The sequence below is a fragment of the Callithrix jacchus genome, chromosome 4 (genome assembly GCF_049354715.1).
Source record: "Callithrix jacchus isolate 240 chromosome 4, calJac240_pri, whole genome shotgun sequence".
NCBI classification, from domain to species: domain Eukaryota; kingdom Metazoa; phylum Chordata; class Mammalia; order Primates; family Cebidae; genus Callithrix; species Callithrix jacchus.
This window is the reverse complement of record NC_133505.1, coordinates 3,033,033-3,051,031: the sequence shown is the minus strand read 5'-3', so window position 1 is coordinate 3,051,031 and position 17,999 is coordinate 3,033,033. Positions and strand designations below refer to the sequence as shown.

Below are 17,999 nucleotides of genomic sequence, written 5' to 3'. Positions count from 1 at the left end.
AATACGCAGGTGGGAAAATGCCTGAAGTGAACTTACTTCGTCTCTGGTGCACAGCTGCATATGCCATTTTTTAAAGCTACAGAGATTTAAGTTAAGGACATCAAGAATTTCTATTCTTGTGATAAATGTATAAACCCCCATAATATGTGTTATAAGTTTGGTGATTTCCAAATAGCCTCTTCTTCTTGCTACTTCTTTTTGTAAAAGTTTGCTTTCACTATAAAAAGACAGGACAATCTGTGTAGGTGTCTGAAAGCAAATGTGACTGTGAACAGGAAGCTGTTGAGGCAGTCTCAGCTGAGGTGGGAATTGGGAATGACAGGAGGGAAGACCGCATGCCCACTGTCACCTGGGCTGCACTGCTGCCCAGCCTCGCCTGCCAGAATGTATCATTAGACTAAGGAAGCAACCAACTGTGGGTAACCCCCATACAGGCACCAAGGAAGGAGAGCTAAGCAGAATCCTGGCATAATTAGGGCCTGAAGAATATCTGTTTATAGAGTTACTACTCAGTTATTTCCTTTTATACAATCTTCTATATATAATCATATATTAGTTCACAGAATGAGTGCCTAAAGAATATCTTACCACTCAGTTATTTCCCTATATATATCTAGATCTTAGTTCATAATTGGAGGAATGCCTAGAGTAGACACGGTGCAGAGCATGAATTAAAGAATAAGTGGCTTATAGGCAGAGGAACGTCTAGTGTAGACACCGTGCAGAGCATGATTTAAGGGAAAAACAGTTATACCAGGACAAGAACCCATGGCCCAGGTGGCAGCGTTCAGTATTGTAAAGATACCCACTGTTTGGCAGGCTTGGGGCAAGAGCCACTCCTGATAAAGGAGTTGTGGAACCTTGCTCCAGGTCTTGTGGAAGGCTGCCCTCAGATCGGCAATCCCTTGAGCATCTGAGGGCTCAAACCCCTCCGGATAATCGCACCGTGGTGACTGTGAATTTTATCAGCTCTTGTTACTGTGCTGGCTCAGAAAGCATCCTCCTATAGAATTCATTGGGAGCTGCCAGCAGGTGGCGGTAACCCTGACAGCTCTGTCACTGCTGTGTGACTTAAGCATCCTATAGATCTTCTTAGGAGTAGCACGCCCATAGATAGAGGTATTGCACACTGCACCCTCTTCACTGCTCATGGCCCACCTCCATGCCTCAGTGACCTAATGGAGATGGACCCCTTACTGCACACGGCCCACTTCCTTGCCTTGATGACCTAATGGGAATGGACCCCTTGCTGCACACTGTCCACCTCCTAGCCTAGGTGACTTAATGGGGGTGGACCCCTTGTTTTATTGCTCATGACCCTACCACTATCCTTAAATATAACTTCACTCACTGCCCTGCCCCCTAACCTAAACCCAATAAATACAGACATTTCTGGACATTCAGGGCCTCGCCTATCACCGCATATAGGTGGCACGGCCCCCCTGAGCCCAACTGCGTTTCCGTGTACTTCTGTGTCCTGTCTCTTTATTTCTTGGATCCTGCACCTCAGCACAGCATAAGGGACACCCGACGACCCTGTGGGGCCCTTAGCCCTACAACCAACCTCCTCCAGCTGAAGAGAAATAACTCCAGATTTTCACTCTTCCTCCTTAAGTTACTGCAACTCTAAACAAATGGGTGAATTGCCCTAAATAGTTCCAGAAATATTCACCAGCATTATTAAGTTGCTTCAACTTCCAATCTATAGTTAAGTCTATAAACTTAAATAGCATTCTTAGGAATGACAAATTAATTTTCCTGTTTTAAATCTCAACATAAAACTCCCATTAGCCTAGCTATGATGAATTCTGGGTGACCACAAACATTCTGACATGATTATATTACAATATCAATTTCAGGAAAACTTGTTCTTTGTAAGTAGAAGGAATACAATCAAGCAAAAGTAGTCACTAATAACATTTGAACCATAAAAACTTCTTGATTTATTTGGGGGAATAATAAGCATTTCCTTTGTTTGAAGAACTGCATATTTTGGGCTCTGAAAGCTCATACTACACGATCCTTATTAGCATAATATCAGCTCTTTGAGAGGGTTGGAAACACCAGATGTGTGAGTCCTGTTAGAGAGACACAATAGGCCCTGCCTTAATGTTCCCTCAGGCTCAACAGAGAACAGAGTAACCAGCCGACGCCACTAACACTCCGCTCTGCATGTGGCAACACTGGAGACGAGCCCTGGGGCCAGAGGCCCTCGTTTGTTTGGCTTAGGGAGGTAACTTCCAGGAATTTGGATCCTGGGTGACATCTTCAAGCAAATAACACAAATATGACATGGCCATTTGGTTACCTCCTGAGTTCCAGAGTCTTAATAAGACTCCTCTCCTCAGTTCTCTCAAGCAGTCATTGTGACACCTGCAGAAACACCTTTTCTGTTGAGGACAGCCTAGCCCCAGCACCTGTGCTGCCTTCTGTGGGTCACCCCAATCTAGTTCATTGTGTGCTTCACTGGCGGGTTCTTGATTGTCCCCCTGCCTTTTTTTTTTAAACTCAATAATTCTGTTATGTCTCCTCCCAAAACCATTTAAGTCTCTTCAGGAGTATGGCATATAATATACATGGTGCGGTAGTTTATGGTTCCTGAGAGCCCCTTGACCAATCTCTATTCCCAGCAGCAGAGTGTGCAGTGTTCACGCCCAGGGCTTGAGACAGTTAGCGTGATTCGCCCCATCTTGGCTCCTGGACCTATCTGCACTTCCCCCTCTTGAGGGCTGTCGAGCTGAGACAAAGGCCGCGGGCTGAGTCACTGAGGCAAAAACAGAATGCAAAGCAAAGGTCTGCGGTTTATGAGGACACTGTGCTGTCTGCTTCCATGTCCCCTTCAGTCTCTGTGTAAGCAATAAACTTGCTGCAATTGAGATGCCTGAGAGGGACAAGAGACCCCTGCCCATATTTTCCCTGGAGCTAAGCCTTTGATCTACCTCCTGATGGAAAACAGGATTAACAAGCCACCTTAAGGGCGCCATTGTTTGCTTGCACTGTGTATCTTTGAAAAACATAAACTGCTTTGTAAACTACTATCACAAGCCCCCTTAAACTACTTGTGAGCGGTTATCACAAGCCCCTGATAACTATTTTATGGAGTTTCTATTTCCTTTCTGTCTATCCATTTTCTGCTGAGATAAAGTAAATGTAACAAGAAAAAAGGTATAAAAGCTGTAACCCACAAGAATAAACTTGCTGCGTTTTGACCATAAGTTACGCAGACCTCCAGACTCCACTTTACTATTTTCTTTCACTTCCGCGCACTCTCTCCCTCAGGTTGAACGAGACATCTACGTTGGCGGTCTCGGGGACTCCCGCAGGTCGGTAGCCCCCTGGCAGACGTGCCAGACCCCAGCAGCAGAGGGAGTTGGGAGGGTGACAGAATGACCCACGGACTGCTGGTTTTTCCTTCTTAAACTGGAAAGGGCTCCTACTGGTCCAGTAACTGTATAAATCTGAATTGACAAGGGTAGATAATTATAGGCCATAGTTCAAATCCTACATAAACACGCTGCCATACTGTTTAGTGTCACCAAATGATAGAAAAGCTTTCCAAGCTTCGATCACCTATCTTTTACTCAAACTTTGACTACTTCTTTCTCAAAATTCTTCTTCCTGTATTAAGTGCATTTAAATGCATTAAGCACAATCTTTTGATATGATATAAATGTATCATTGGTTGATGTATAACATTCTTGATTTTTAATATGGAGAAATATGGTATATTTAAGAGGAATACCATACAATAGTCAACGTGAATGAATTTCACCTGCACACACTGATACGAATGAGTCTAGTAGCAATATGAAGAAAAAAAGTAATTCTCAGAAGATACATGAAATATACTAGCCTGATTATAAGCTAAAAACAAATCGAATTAAACCATGTACTGTTAGGACTACCAATATGTGTCATAAAACTAAATACAAGGGAATGATAAACATAAAACTGAGGGGAATCATTTTTTCCAGTGAAAGAGAGCAGGGATATGGAAAGGTAAGATATAAGTTACTACCAACATTCAGAATCTCTCGGCAGATGGTGGGTTCATGTGTGTTTGTGACAGATTTGAAAAATAACATTATCTGTATTAGTCTAAGGCTTTCCACCTTTACACAGAGGAGAGACACAAGTAGCAACTTTTTGGGAAGCTGGTAACCAGGTTAGTAGATCCAATTAAGCTGAACATAGCCCAGCTGGGGTAAGAGGAAGACCAAAAGCAAGGTAACCGGGTTAGTAGATCCAATTAAGCTGAATATAGCCCAGCTGGGGAAAGAGGAAGACCAAAAGCAAGCTCATTTATCTTGCATAACCTTTGACAGGGGTTGGATTGTGAGGCTTTAGTGATTTCTGAATGTGAGCATGCAAGTAATTCTCAGGAGAGATTATTTTGAAAGTCTGTATAAGATACAACTAAACCCCCATTTCTCCTCTCACTCCATGAGCTAAGTGATCATTCTCCCCAAACTTTGGCAAAAATGTGGTCTTCTCCACTGCGAAATCAGACTGAATTCCCAAGTTCAGCCCAGTTGAGTAATCTGCTGAAAATGAGGGAATGGATGAGAGTGTAGACACTGAATTGTGAGACTCTCCCAATCCATGTTCTCCCACTGGTTTGAGATCACTATCAGACTTGTTTATGAATCCCACCAGAGTCTTTCAGAGGTTCTTCCTTGAGTAAATTGTCCACACCCTGCCCATCAAAAGACCTGTTGACACTGATGATTACGGATGTCTGATGGGAATGGCAAGCCAGAGCCAACTCCAGTAAAATCCGACAAGTCACAAGTCCTGTCCACACAGCATGTGTCCCATTATCCCATTATCTTATTAGTACTTCACTCTCAAAAGCAATACTGGTCAGTCACAGAAGAAGGAAAACCTCTAGTGTGAAGGGACTGATTACCTAACTACTTAGATATGCATGTCCAAATACCTGACCAAACTGGAGCAGAAACCCTTGAAGACTGCAAACAAACAGTATCTTCATAAGGGGTTCTGACTTCGAGGTCTAATCAACACATTGAGCTCAAAACTTTAAAATCACTGCAAATGATCCGTCCAGATGCCGTTATACCTGATAGTCAAGTTGTCTAATCCTGAAACACTCCAGCTGAAGCTCTCATTTATGTACTATGATCTTTTCATGGGGTGAACTTTTCTTAGTAATGAAATGTTGGTTTAGCATTCAATGAAAGATGCTAAAAATTTCTACACTGAAAACTAACAAATACGTATGAAAACAATTAAAGAAAATTTAAATAAATACAGAGATATAACACATTTCGATTAGAAGTGTCTGCATTTTAAGATATATATTTTTTCTTAAAATGGTCTATTGACAGCATCCCAGTCTAAATCCATGCAGGACTTTTTATAGAAACTGACATAATGATCTCAATAGTTATGTGAAAATGCAACAGATTGAGAAGCCAAAATCTTCCAGAAGAAAAAAGTATTACATACGACAACAATTAAGTTAATGGAACAGAATAGACTCCATCGAGAGATTTAAACATAAATATTCATTCAATTTCTTTAAAGTGTTACTAAAGCATTTTAACAGAAAAAAATTTTTTTAATAAATGGAGCTGGTGTAATTGAATGTCCACGCAGGGGAAGAAAATCCTACTTCGTACTATACACGAAAAACTAATTGAGATGAGTCATGGAACTAAATGCAAAAGTTAAATCTACGAAGTTTTGTTCTTATTAACACTGCGTCACAAATCACCTCAAATTCAAGGGGTGAAACAATTACAACTATTTATTATGAAATGATTGCATGAGTCAGTTATTCAGACATGACACAATAAAGATGTCTACTTTCTGCTCCATGATATCTGGGGCCTCAGCTGAGACATCTTGAAAGGTTAAAAATGTCTGTTACAGCTCATCTGGGGCCAAATGTCTGTGGCTTTGTTTCTTCTCCACATATCATCTTTTGGGAGTAAAATATCCAAGATGATCTTTCACTTACATGTCTGATGCTTAATCTGAGATGCTTAGAACAGCTGAGTGCTCACTGGGACAACTCTTTCTCCACCATTGTGATCTCAGGGGAGTTAGACCTCTAGCATGAGTGTTCCTTCCAAGAAACCATGGCGGAATCTTGAAGGCTTCCTATGACCAAGACTCCATAATTCCAGGATGTAACTTTCACTACATTCTGTCAATCAGGTTAGTCACTAAGGCCAGCCAGACCATATTCAAGGGGAAAGAAAGAATACATTCTTTCCCTTACTGGGAAGAATAGAATTATGTGTGCAATGACACAATCTACCACAACCTTGGAAAAGATTTCTTAAACTGCACACAAAAGATTCTAACAATATATGGGAAAAATAACTCAGAATGCTTAAAAATGTAAACTTTCTGTAATCAAAGACACTGCTGAGAACATCAAAGGGCAAGCCACTGAATACTAGAAAAACTACCACACATATCTGGAATGTTTTAAATGACTCCTATGAATACTAGAAAAAATACCATACACGCCTCGGATGTTTTAAATGACTCCTATGAATACTAGAAAAAATACCATACACGCCTCGGATGTTTTAAATGACTCCTATGAATACTAGAAAAAATACCATACACGCCTCGGATGTTTTAAATGACTCCTATGAATACTAGAAAAAATACCATACACGCCTCGGATGTTTTAAATGACTCCTATGAATACTAGAAAAAATACCATACACACCTCGGATGTTTTAAATGACTCCTATGAACACTAGAAAAAATACCATACACACCTGAAATGTTTTAAATGACTCCTATGAATACTAGAAAAAATACCGTACACACCTGAAATGTTTTAAATGACTCCTATGAATACTAGAAAAAATACCGTACACACCTTGGATGTTTTAAATGACTCCTATGAATACTAGAAAATATACCATACACACCTGGAATGCTTTAAATGACTCCTATTTAAAACCTGTAAAGAACTCCAGCATCAATAACAAAGAAAAATAGTAAAACTTTTTTAAATGGGTCAAAAATTTGAAGAACCTTTGCAAAAAGAAATCCAACATATGACAAACATATGAAAAAAACTCAGTACTTTTCAAAAATACATAAATTCTAAGTACAGTAAGATCTCACTACACATAATGGCTAAAAATACAAAGACTGACAATACCAAGTGTGGGCGAAAATATGGAATAACGAACTCTCATACATTTCTGGTGGGAGTATTAAAATGGTACAACCATTCTGGAAAGCTGTTCAGCAGTTTCTTATAAAGTTAATCATACATTGTATCAGTCATCTATTGCCACCTTAACTAACTAGTTCAAAGTTTAGTGGCATAGAGCTATATATATATATATGTGTGTGTGTGTGGTGCTAAACCAGCCTGGGTAACATTGTGTGTGTGTGTGTGTGTGTGTGTGTGTGTGTGTGTGTGTGTAAGATGGGCTCTCATCATGTTATCCAGGCTGGTTTCAAACACCTGAACTCAAGCAATCCACTTGCCTTGAGTTGGTCTCCCAAGGTGCTGGAATTACAAGTGTGAGCCACTGTGCCCGGCCTAATAATTCTTTCTTTATGATTTTTTTTGGGTTAACAACACAGTTTGAGTTTAGCCAAGTGGTTCTTCCCCTAGTCTTGCACAGAGTCACTTGTGTTGCCACAGTAATATGGCTCAAATGGGACCAGGTTTTCTAAAATGGCTTCACTAAAACGTCTTGATTGAGCTGCATTAAAATCCCACTTTTTTGCTGAGTATACTCTAGACCTAGAAATTTAGGTAGCATTGTGTTATCAGGTATTTTAAGAGAGAAAATCTGAGTATTGTAAGAAAAGAAAATAAGAGATACATGTTTTAAAAAAGATATTCTAAACTTCATAGTTTATTTTACCATAAGGATTTTCTCTTAACGCTGTCCCTTTACAAGCCTCTAGTAATGATGTATTCTTTTTCCACTGAGTTTTTAAAGCAATGTAATGACATGTACTGTTTGTTTTCTTTATGAGTTACATTTTCTGCATTTTTCTTAATACGGTTGAACTCCAAAATCATGAAGCTATTCTGATACACATTCCTCTAAAATTTGTAGATTAAAAGCTAAGCTTTTAAGCCACCTGGAATTATCTTTGATGAATGCTGAAACATTTCTAAATTTATTTTGTTTTCCAAAATAGCCCATTTCTTTAAACTCTGTTCAGTAATTATTTCAATAAGGGGGTACTAAAATTCAACATAGCATTTGTCTTTATAGACAATCATTTTCTATTGAACTGTATGCTTTTTTTTTAAGAAAACTACAGTTAAAGGCTTATTCAAGGTTACAAATACACTATAAACAGGAGCCACCTAGATTCAAATCTGGGCCTTCAGCTACGAAATACTGGGCTTTTCCCACAAACTGTTATCTCCTTTGTATTTTTCTTAAATATACCTTAACATGATGCAGGTGATTCCAACAGTCTGGGATTTGGCAAGAGTTTGAGTATGACTGATGTGGAATATATTTTAACTTAAAGAGTTCTCTGACACGCTGGGCAGAGTTAATGTAAATGTTAGCCTATTTCCAATCTTCTCAGCCAGGTTCTCTCTTCAAGAAGTCCACAGACAAAAAGTAATCCGTTATTTACACCAAAACCCAAAAACAAGCTGACCAAAATTAGCAGATCAATCTAGAGAAATGAGGCAAATGTAGTAAATTGGAGTGGAGCATGGATTAGAAACCTAGAATCTGAAGGAATAGTAAACTATCTCTACGTTCACTAAACAACTATAAATCTGAAAAACTGTCAGATCATAGAGCACCAGGAGCAGAAAAAGGCTCACAAAGCTGTTTCAAAGAGCTGAAACTGTCTGAAGGAGGGAGTGACAATGGGAAGAAAGCAGTGGGAGTTAAGGGTCTGTAAGACCCTGAAAGCCAAACGCTGTGATTCACTGTTCTTAGCTCACTCATGACAACAATTTCCCTGCCATGTGTGTGCAACTAATTTTGATATTAAAGCATACATATGAACTGTATGCCTTTTTATGCTTTAATATCAAAATGTAAGATTATTATAATTGAATTCTATGCCAAGTTCTTTTTTTGTGTTTATTTTTGTTTCAGGGTTTTGTTTGTTTGTTTTTAGACAGAGTCTCGCTCCATCATCCAAGCTGTGGAGTAGCTCTATTATGGCTCACTGCAACCTGGAGTCCCCTCCCTTTGCACACCCTCCTCCAAACAATCCTCCCACTTCAGCATAACTTGGAAAACAGCAGGTGCCACACCCAGCTGATTTTTGTTTTTCACTTTTAATAGAGATGATGTCTTGTGGTTCAGCATGATGGTGCACACCTGTAATCTCAGCACTTCGGGAGGCTGAGGCAGCAAGATGTGAATAAAATACAGAGTTTAGTTTATAATAATGCACTTGTATTGATCTATTAATTATGCTAAATGTACCATAATGATATAAGATGTTAATAATAGGAGAAACTGGATGTGGGCGATATGGAAACTCTTGGTACCACTTTTACATTTTTTTCTATAAATTTAAAACCATTTAAAATTTAAAAGGTTATTAAAAGTTCTTTGAGTTTATTGAAATGTCCTATAATAATTTTTTTCTTTTGAGACAGTCTTGCTCTGTTGCTCAGGCTGGAGTACAGTGGCCAGATCTTGACTCACTGCAACCTCTGTCTCCTGGGTTCAAGTGATGCTCATACCTCAGCCTCCCGGGCAGCTGGGATATAGACATGCACTACCACACACAGCCCATCTTTTGTATTTTTAGTAGAGACAGGTTTTTGCCATGTTGGCCATGCTGGTCTGAAACTCCTGGCATCAAGTGATCTGCCCACCTTGGCCTCCCAAAGTGCTGGGATTACAGAAGTGAACCACCAAACCTGGCTGAAATATCCTATAATGATTTTTTATTTAATTTTCCATTTATAATTTAAAACTACTTTGTCAAGCTTATTTTAAAATCCTATAGTGATGTCTTATTGAGATGGAAATAAATTTAGAAATTAATTTGAAATAAACTACGGAAACTTTTCTTCCAAGAATATATTTCTGCAGTAGTCAGGCCTTTGCCTGAGTGGATATTTGTGGATATTTTTCTTTATTACTTTCACTTTTCTTTCTTTCTTGCTTGCTTTTTTTTTTTTTTTTTTGAGATGGGGTTTCGCTCTTGTTACCCAGGCTGGAGTACAATGGTGTGATCTCGGCTCACCGCAACCTCCGCCTCCTGGGTTCAGGCAATTCTCCTGCCTCAGCCTCCTGAGTAGCTGGGATTACAGACACACACCACCATGCCCAGCTAATTTTTTGTATTTTTAGTAGAGACGGGGTTTCACCATGTTGACCAGGATGGTCTCGATCTCTTGACTTCGTGATCCACCCGCCTCGGCCTCCCAAAGTGCTGGGATTATAGGCGTGAGCCACCGTGCCCGGCAAGAACTTTTAGTTTTCTTAATAGAATTTTCTTTTTCAGTTTCTAATAGTTATTTCTGTTGTATTTTTTTTTTTTTTTCTATTTTGGCCCCAAGGTCTCCCTCAAGACAGTGGCTATAAACTGTAGCTCTTCCCTGGCAGAGATCCAGGGAGTGTGGTCATAGATGTTTACAAGGTGCCTTTCATAGGATACTTCTTTATTCTGGTGGGCAGCCTAATGCCTATGCATCTGACCAATGACCATATGTCCCTCTCACAGGACACTTGTTTATACTGGCAGACACCCTTATGGCTCTTATCTAACCGGTATCTACTTTATTTCAACCAAGAGGCCCTCTTTCTAGGAGAGCTCTGGCTGAGTAAGAAGCTACGTTCAGGTGTGTTGGTCACGTAAGACACAGCAGAGGCAACTCAACAAAACACATGAAACAACAGAACTATTTTGTTACTTACAGATCCCACAGAGGAAAGTGAAGCATGCCTCTCACGACCAACAGAAGGCGGGCCATTCAGAGCGCCCACGCTCAACCAGCAAGTGAGAAGCGACAGAAAGTGAGAACTCTGCGGGCTAAGACTTCATTAGGGTCCAGAGTATTACTCAAACAGGTTTCCTTTGGGGAGTTCTAATTGGAGGGTTTAGAGCAAACACACATGAGCTGCATCAAGAGGTAACTGAGAGTTTGTCAATGCAGAAAATCTGAGCAGTCCACGTGAGGTGTGGGTGGGGATCAGTGGGGCAAGTCAGGTTGGTTCAATCTAGCTGTCCCATATGGAGGTGGTCACCCGGATGTGATTATATATGACAGATTTCTGGATCAACCACACTGAAGAACTGGGAGGAGATGGAGAACTGAAAAAACGTGCCAAGATTGATTAATCCTGCTTTTGGTATGAGAAAGCTAAGCCTATATTCAGAATAGATGTCAAAACAACATAAAATTGTAAGAGTTCACCACATGTGGCATACAGCAACAAAAAGGTTTGTTATTTATTTTGTATGTTGATTTATTGACCTTAGCAAATGCTCGCTAGTTCTAAGAGTTTGCATGATAAACTTCCTGGATTCTCTAGGTATATCATCACAAGAGTTTTTAAGTCAGCATTTTTATCTCAAGTATTTCTTACTGTTGTACTCTTATCTTTTTTCATACTTGCAAAGCACACATGAGATTGAAGTATCAGCCACCTTATTGAAAAACAGAAGACACACCTGAGAATGAAAGCACGATGTACAGACAGAGGAAGAGAAATGTTTGGATTCTGTGATAACGGTGGGTTTTGCTTTGTTTGCTTGTTTTTGGTGAGACCGAGTCTCACTCTGTTGCCCAAGCTGGAATGCAGTGGTACAATCTCAGCTCATTGCAATCTCTGCCTCCCAGGTTCAAGCAATTCTTCTGCTCCATCCTAACACGTAGCTAAGATTATAGGTGCATGCCACCATGCTCAGCTAATTTTGTTATTTTCAGTAGAGATGGCGTTTTGCCCTGTTGGTCAGGCTGGTCTTGAACACCTGACCTCAGGTGTTCCACCCGCCTTGGCTTCCCAAATGCTGGGATTATAGGCATGAGCCACCGCACCCCGCACAAGTATTCACTTTTTACTCTTTACACTGAATATATTTTTATACAGCTTATCTCAGTCAGTTCCAGGTGCTATAAGAGAATATCATAGACTGAGTGCTTTAAACAATAAACATTCATTTCTCACAGTTCTGGAGGCTGGAGGTCTGGCATGGCTGGGTTCTGGATGAGGCCCTCTTCCTGGCTATACCCTCACATGGCCTTCCTTGGTTTGTGCCCACAATAGAGACACTTCGTCTCCTTCCTTTTTCATAAGGGCACTAAACCCATCATGAAGGTCCTGGTCTCATGACTGAAGCTAACCCCAATTACCTCCTGAAGACTTGACCTCCAAATAGCAGTACATTGAGAGTTAAGGTTTTGACATACGAATATTGAAGAGGCGAAAACATTCAGTCCGTAGCACAGCCATACAGAGAGAGAGAGAGAGAGAGAGAGAGAGAAACACATGCATAACAAATATGGGGAGAGAAAGCACACCAGAGGACACAAGAATCTACACATAGAACAATGTTATACTCACGCTATGCCAATATTATACCTGTGACTATCTGATACAGCAGGAAAAAAATGAAGCCATATAAAAATAATATAAATAATCCTTCTTAAAAAGGATGAATAAAGGTCATAAAATTGCATTTGGGAAAGGTAAGCTTAGGTTAAAAAAGAAAAATTATTAAGGATTCATAAGGAATCAGAGAGGTGTACTGCAAGGAATCCAAGTCGGGGAACAATCACCACTGACCTTAAGAGAACAAGGGAAGGACAGGAATGCCTCCCCCACTGGCTGCAGGAGACTGTCTTCTTTGAAGAGCAAATATCTAGGTTGCCACAACCTCAGCAAATTATTGAACATTTCTGATCTCTGAATTCTTTCCAGCTCCCCGATTCTCTCCCTCACTACATGTTCTTTATGTGAGGTAAGAAGAAGGACCCATGACATAAATGGATAAAGGGCTGAAATGGGAAAGACATAAAGGGAAAGGCTCAGAAACAAAGGGAAAGATTGAGCAGATATATCCAGAAGGACAATGAACAGGAGCTAAGTGAGACGGTCGGTACAGACAGAGATTAGAGTTCAGCAGAGAAGAGATACATAGTAAGAGAGGAAACGGTAAATGATAGGCAAAAGGGTGCTCCAAAGCTCAAGCATCTCAAATGAGTTGAAATAATGGCCGGTGAAGTAAAACAGTGCCAGAATGCAAGGCAGGCAAGTCGTGTAACTATTCTCTACTGAAACACTGTTCGCTTCTGGAAGGGGTTTCATGTTCATGGTCCTCCTACCCAAAACGTTTAGTCATTCATTTGGCCAATGAATGACTGTGTTTAGGTTGTTGAATACTGGACATGTACATGAACGTTTCCACCGAAATTCAAAGTAACAAAAGCTGGTCACTTTCTGTTAAGTGCAACATCCAGTCCCTCAACCACTCTCTTATACAAGATGTGAGTCTAGAGATTTTCATTTAAGCAAAGTTTCCATAGACTGGAGCTGGACACTCCTCACCCTTGTGAGGGTCTTGAAAAGTCCTTCCAAATTATTCTGTCTTTGGAAATTTGCTGAAACCTAAAAATGATTACATATAGTCTCATGGAGTAATGACTATGAACTCTATAAGCCTAAAACATTTGGAAAGATCCCACAGACCACATGCTACATTTCTGTCATCCCCACCTAACACACAGGATCAAAAGCCCATATGCACAAAATAGGTGCTTAAGAAAGCTTCCAAAATTTGGTTTACTATGTGTTATTTGACCAATGAATATGTTTGGGTTGCTGAATATACAAGAAACCTTAAAACAGTTACCTGTGTGTGTGTGTGTGTGTGTGTGTGTCAAAAAGACAAAGTCTCACTTTGTCACCCAGCCTGGAATGCAGTGGTGCTATCTCAGCTCACTGCAACCTCCGCCTCCCAGGCTCAAGCAATTCTCCCACCAAAGCCTCCCAAATACCTGGGATTACAGGAGCACGCCACCATGCCAGGCTAATTTTTGTATTTTTGTAGAGACAGGGTTTCACCATGTTGACCAGGCTGGTCTCGGACTACTGACCTCAGGTGATCCACCCGCCTCAGTCTCCCAAAGTGTTAGGATTACAGGCGTGAGCTACCATGCCCGGCCCAGTTAGCTAATTTCTGTTTTAACATTAAAAATAAATGTTGGTCATTTTGAGACCAATGCTATAATTCTTATGTAATTAAGTTATGAAAATTAATGACATCTTAAATTAAAAACTGTAAACATAAAACTGACAATCACAATGAGAAACTCTTTCAATGCACAGTAAGCTGACTAAAACATTAAGAAAGTTGATTGCCACGTTTCGCTGACCATTGGTCTCTACCTAGTAAGTGAGAGAGGGCCTTTTTCTTTTTTGAGACGGAGTTTCGCTCTTGTTACCCAGGCTGGAGTGCAATGGCACAATCTCGGCTCACCGCAACCTCCGCCTCCTGGGTTCAGGCAATTCTCCTGCCTCAGCCTCCCCAGTAGCTGGGATTACAGGCACGCACAACCATGCCCAGCTAATTTTTTGTATTTTTAGTAGAGACGGGGTTTCACCATGTTGACCAGGATGGTCTCGATCTCTTGACCTCGTGATCCACCCGCCTCGGCCTCCCAAAGTGCTGGGATTACAGGCGTGAGCCACCGCGCCCGGCCGAGAGAGGGTCTTATTCAAAGGAATCGTAAAGGACATGCCACAGTTCAAGGAAAGAGCTTAACACTGGAGTCTTCACTTCTTGGTCCCATTGTTCAGAAGCTGTCACCACAATCAAGAATTCAACCTCCCTGTTTCAGAGTATGCTCAATTGTAAAATAAGAGTAATAGTGCCCTGCAGTGGTGTGGTAGGTAAATAAAGAAAGTGCAAATGCACTATAAATTGTAAACCATTATGTGAATGCAAAGAACTATGAGCATTTCTGGCTAAAGTCACAGCTTTTCTTGGTTTTCCTGGGTCACCGTCAATCACAGCATGATATTAGCTACACTCTCCTTCAAGGTGTCAGCAGGGCTACGCTCTCGGAAGGCCCTAGGGGAAAATCTGTTCTCACCTTCCTCTTAGCTTTTGGTGCTGCTGGGAATCCTTAGCATTCCTTGGCTTGTAGACACATCATTCTAATCTCTGCCTCTGTTGTCATATATGTTCTCCCTGTATGTCTGTGTCTGTCTCTGTTTTCTTGTCTGATCCTTTATAAAAAGTTGGGCTAGCCGGTGCAGTGGCTCACGCCTGTAATCCCAGCACTTTGGCAGTCCGAGGTGGTGGATGGCTTGAGCTCAGGAGTTCAAGACCAGCCTGGGCATTATGATGAAACCCCATCTCTCTACCAAAAATAGAAAAATTAGTCAGGCATGGTGGTACGTGCCTGTAGTCTCAGCTACTTGAGAAGCCGAGGTGGAAGGATCCCTTGATCCCAGGAGGTCGAGGCTGCATTGAGCTGAGATCATGACACTGCATTCCAGCCTGGGTAAAAATGTCGGGCTATAACTTCTTTGATCTTTCCCAATATAGCCCTTCAGCAACCTCCCTACATGAATCCTCCTCCTACAGCGAAGCAAATTCTGTACTTAGACTTTTTCTTCTGCTTGAAAAGCTCTCCCTACTCTTCTCCACCGAGGCAAAGATTCTGCAATGTGCAGCTCAAGTCCTACTGTTATTTGGAAGCCTACCAAACCAATCCATTTGTTCTCATGTTTCTCTGAGTTCAAACACGATGGCGTACGGCATTAATTTGGCAATTAATCATGTATCGTCTTTTTAAATTTCTTGTACTCTCATTTAAAACGCATTTAACTTATTTGCATATTGTTTTTATTTGCCAATTACATTGTAAATCTTCTCGGGGTGAGGCATATAGTGATTTGTGTCTATTTCCTGCAGCATTTAGCACGCACGGGTTCTGGAAAGCATCTCCTTCCTCTTGCATTGTGCTTACGGGTCCTAAAAACTTAAATCTCAGATCCCCTCACAATTCCCAGCTCTCCCTTCCTGCCTCCTGTCTCAGCTCATCAAATTTGCTCTCATTTCACCAATGGACCAAGCACCTTCTCCCTGTTTTCTGGAAGTTGTTCTCAAACAGCTCTGCAGCTCCCTCATCAGGATGGTCAGTAATTGTTCCAACATCAGAAGCTCCAAGCTCTGCTCCTGGTGTGCATTGCAGACCACAGCCACCTACAGGGAAGCTAGCAAAGACCCTAGAAGAGGACTCATCAAATTGCCTAAAGCACCAGCACAAGATCTCTTGCCCAGAAAAGCTCCCCCTCAAATTATATTAATATTCCCAGGTGTTCTCGTCCCTTACCTTTACTGTTGGAAGTCTCTCTTATTGGAAGAAAAGCAGTATCCAGTGTTGCCTTGCTCCTCGATTCTAATGCCATCTAGAAAATGGCTCATGGAATGTGGAATCTAGATTTCTGAGAGATTCCTTCGTGCACTGTTGTTGAAGGACATTCCTAAGGCATGAAATATCATTGTTAATATTGAAAAATCACAAAAATTCCTACTGAATTTAAAATAAAATTAAGGTCATTTACTGTAAATGAAAGTGGCTATAAAAAACAGAGGGGAGGTGAGATGACAGGGAAAAAGAAGTCAGGGAGAAAACAGTCAACTCTCCCCCCAGAAAAGAGAACCTGTCACCCAACCACAATTTTTAAAAAATGACTCTAGTTATCCGACTGCCAAAAAAGTAAAAACCACCGACTGACAGAATGAACTGGAGCCATGAAGAGACATAAGCCCAGCAAGGGTTTCAAAACACAAGAAAGGAAAAAAGTACATAATTAATATCTGAAAAAAAAATTTTTTTGAGTCAGAGTCTTGCTCTGTCAACCCAGGCTGGAGTGAAGTGGCGCGATCTCAGCTCACTTCAACCTCCATCTCCTGGGTTCAAGCGATTCTCTTGCCTCAGCCTCCTGAGTAGCTGGGACTACCGGCACGTGCCACCATGCCCAGCTAACTTTTTGTATTTTTAGTAGAGATGGGGTGTTGCCATGTTGCCCAGGCTGGTCTCGAACTCCTGAGCTCAAGCAATCTGCCTATCTTCGCCTCCCAAAGTATTCGGATTACAGGCATGAGCCACCGCGCCCAGCCTAATATTTGATAATTAAATGAGAATCTAAAATGGTAAGAGTAATATTCTGGCAATACGTGGTAGTTTCTAATAAACAGCAAGCACAACACAGCCTTATCAGAGTACAAATGTACAAAGAAAGAATGTGACATATTAACTAGACCTGATTCCATAACCTTGTCGACCTGATAAGCCATGACCATTATAAGCAAAAACGACAGAGCAGTGCCAGACTCACGGAATATCTGCATTAAGCAAGTGGAAGGAGATGAAAGGGATTTTTTTTTTTTTTAATCGAAAGCATTTTGAAGATAGTGAATGAAGGTCTTTGGGGAAGATACCAATTTATTTCGTATTTGTGGAACCAGATTTCTCTACCCTCCTTATGAAAACTGAATAGTTGGCCGGGCGTGGTGACTCACGCCTGTAATCCCAGCACTTTGGAGGCCAAGGTGGGTGAATCATGAGGTCAAGAGATCCAGACCATCCTGGCCATGATGAAACCCCATCTCTACTAAAAATACAAAAAGTAGCCGGGTGTGGTGGCACGTGCCTGTAGTCCCAACTACTAGGGAGGCTGAGGTGGAAGAATCGCTTGAACCCAGGAGGCAGTGGTTGCAGTGAGTCGAGATTGCGCCACTGCACTCCAGCCTGGTGACAGAGCAAGACTCCATCTCAAAAAAAACATACTGAATAGTTAAGGGCAGCAGATTAAATAAACTCAAGAAACTCTGAATTTCTCTACCCTCCTCAAGAAAACTGCATAGTTAATGGCAGCAGATTAAATAAACTCGAGAAGCTCTGAATTATAGTGGGAGGAGGAAAGAAAGGTAAAAAATCTTTGCCTTTATCTTTCCATAGCTCACTACAGTGCCTGGCACATCTTATATATTTCAATACCTGTAGGTATTCAATACATATTTCTGTAAGT

General features: G+C 41.0%; 1 protein-coding gene across 3 annotated transcripts in view; it reads right to left on the bottom strand.

Annotated features, from left to right (window-relative positions):
- Positions 1 to 17,999, bottom strand: part of LOC103792197 (olfactory receptor 2B2) — a 113,785-nt gene that overhangs the window by 76,678 nt on the left and 19,108 nt on the right. For all 3 annotated transcript variants that reach the window (XR_013533577.1, XR_013533578.1, XM_054254718.2), the window contains exon 2: positions 16,298 to 16,448. The gene's annotated coding sequence lies outside the window, so the exon portion shown is untranslated. The remainder of the gene's footprint in view (positions 1 to 16,297; positions 16,449 to 17,999) is intronic.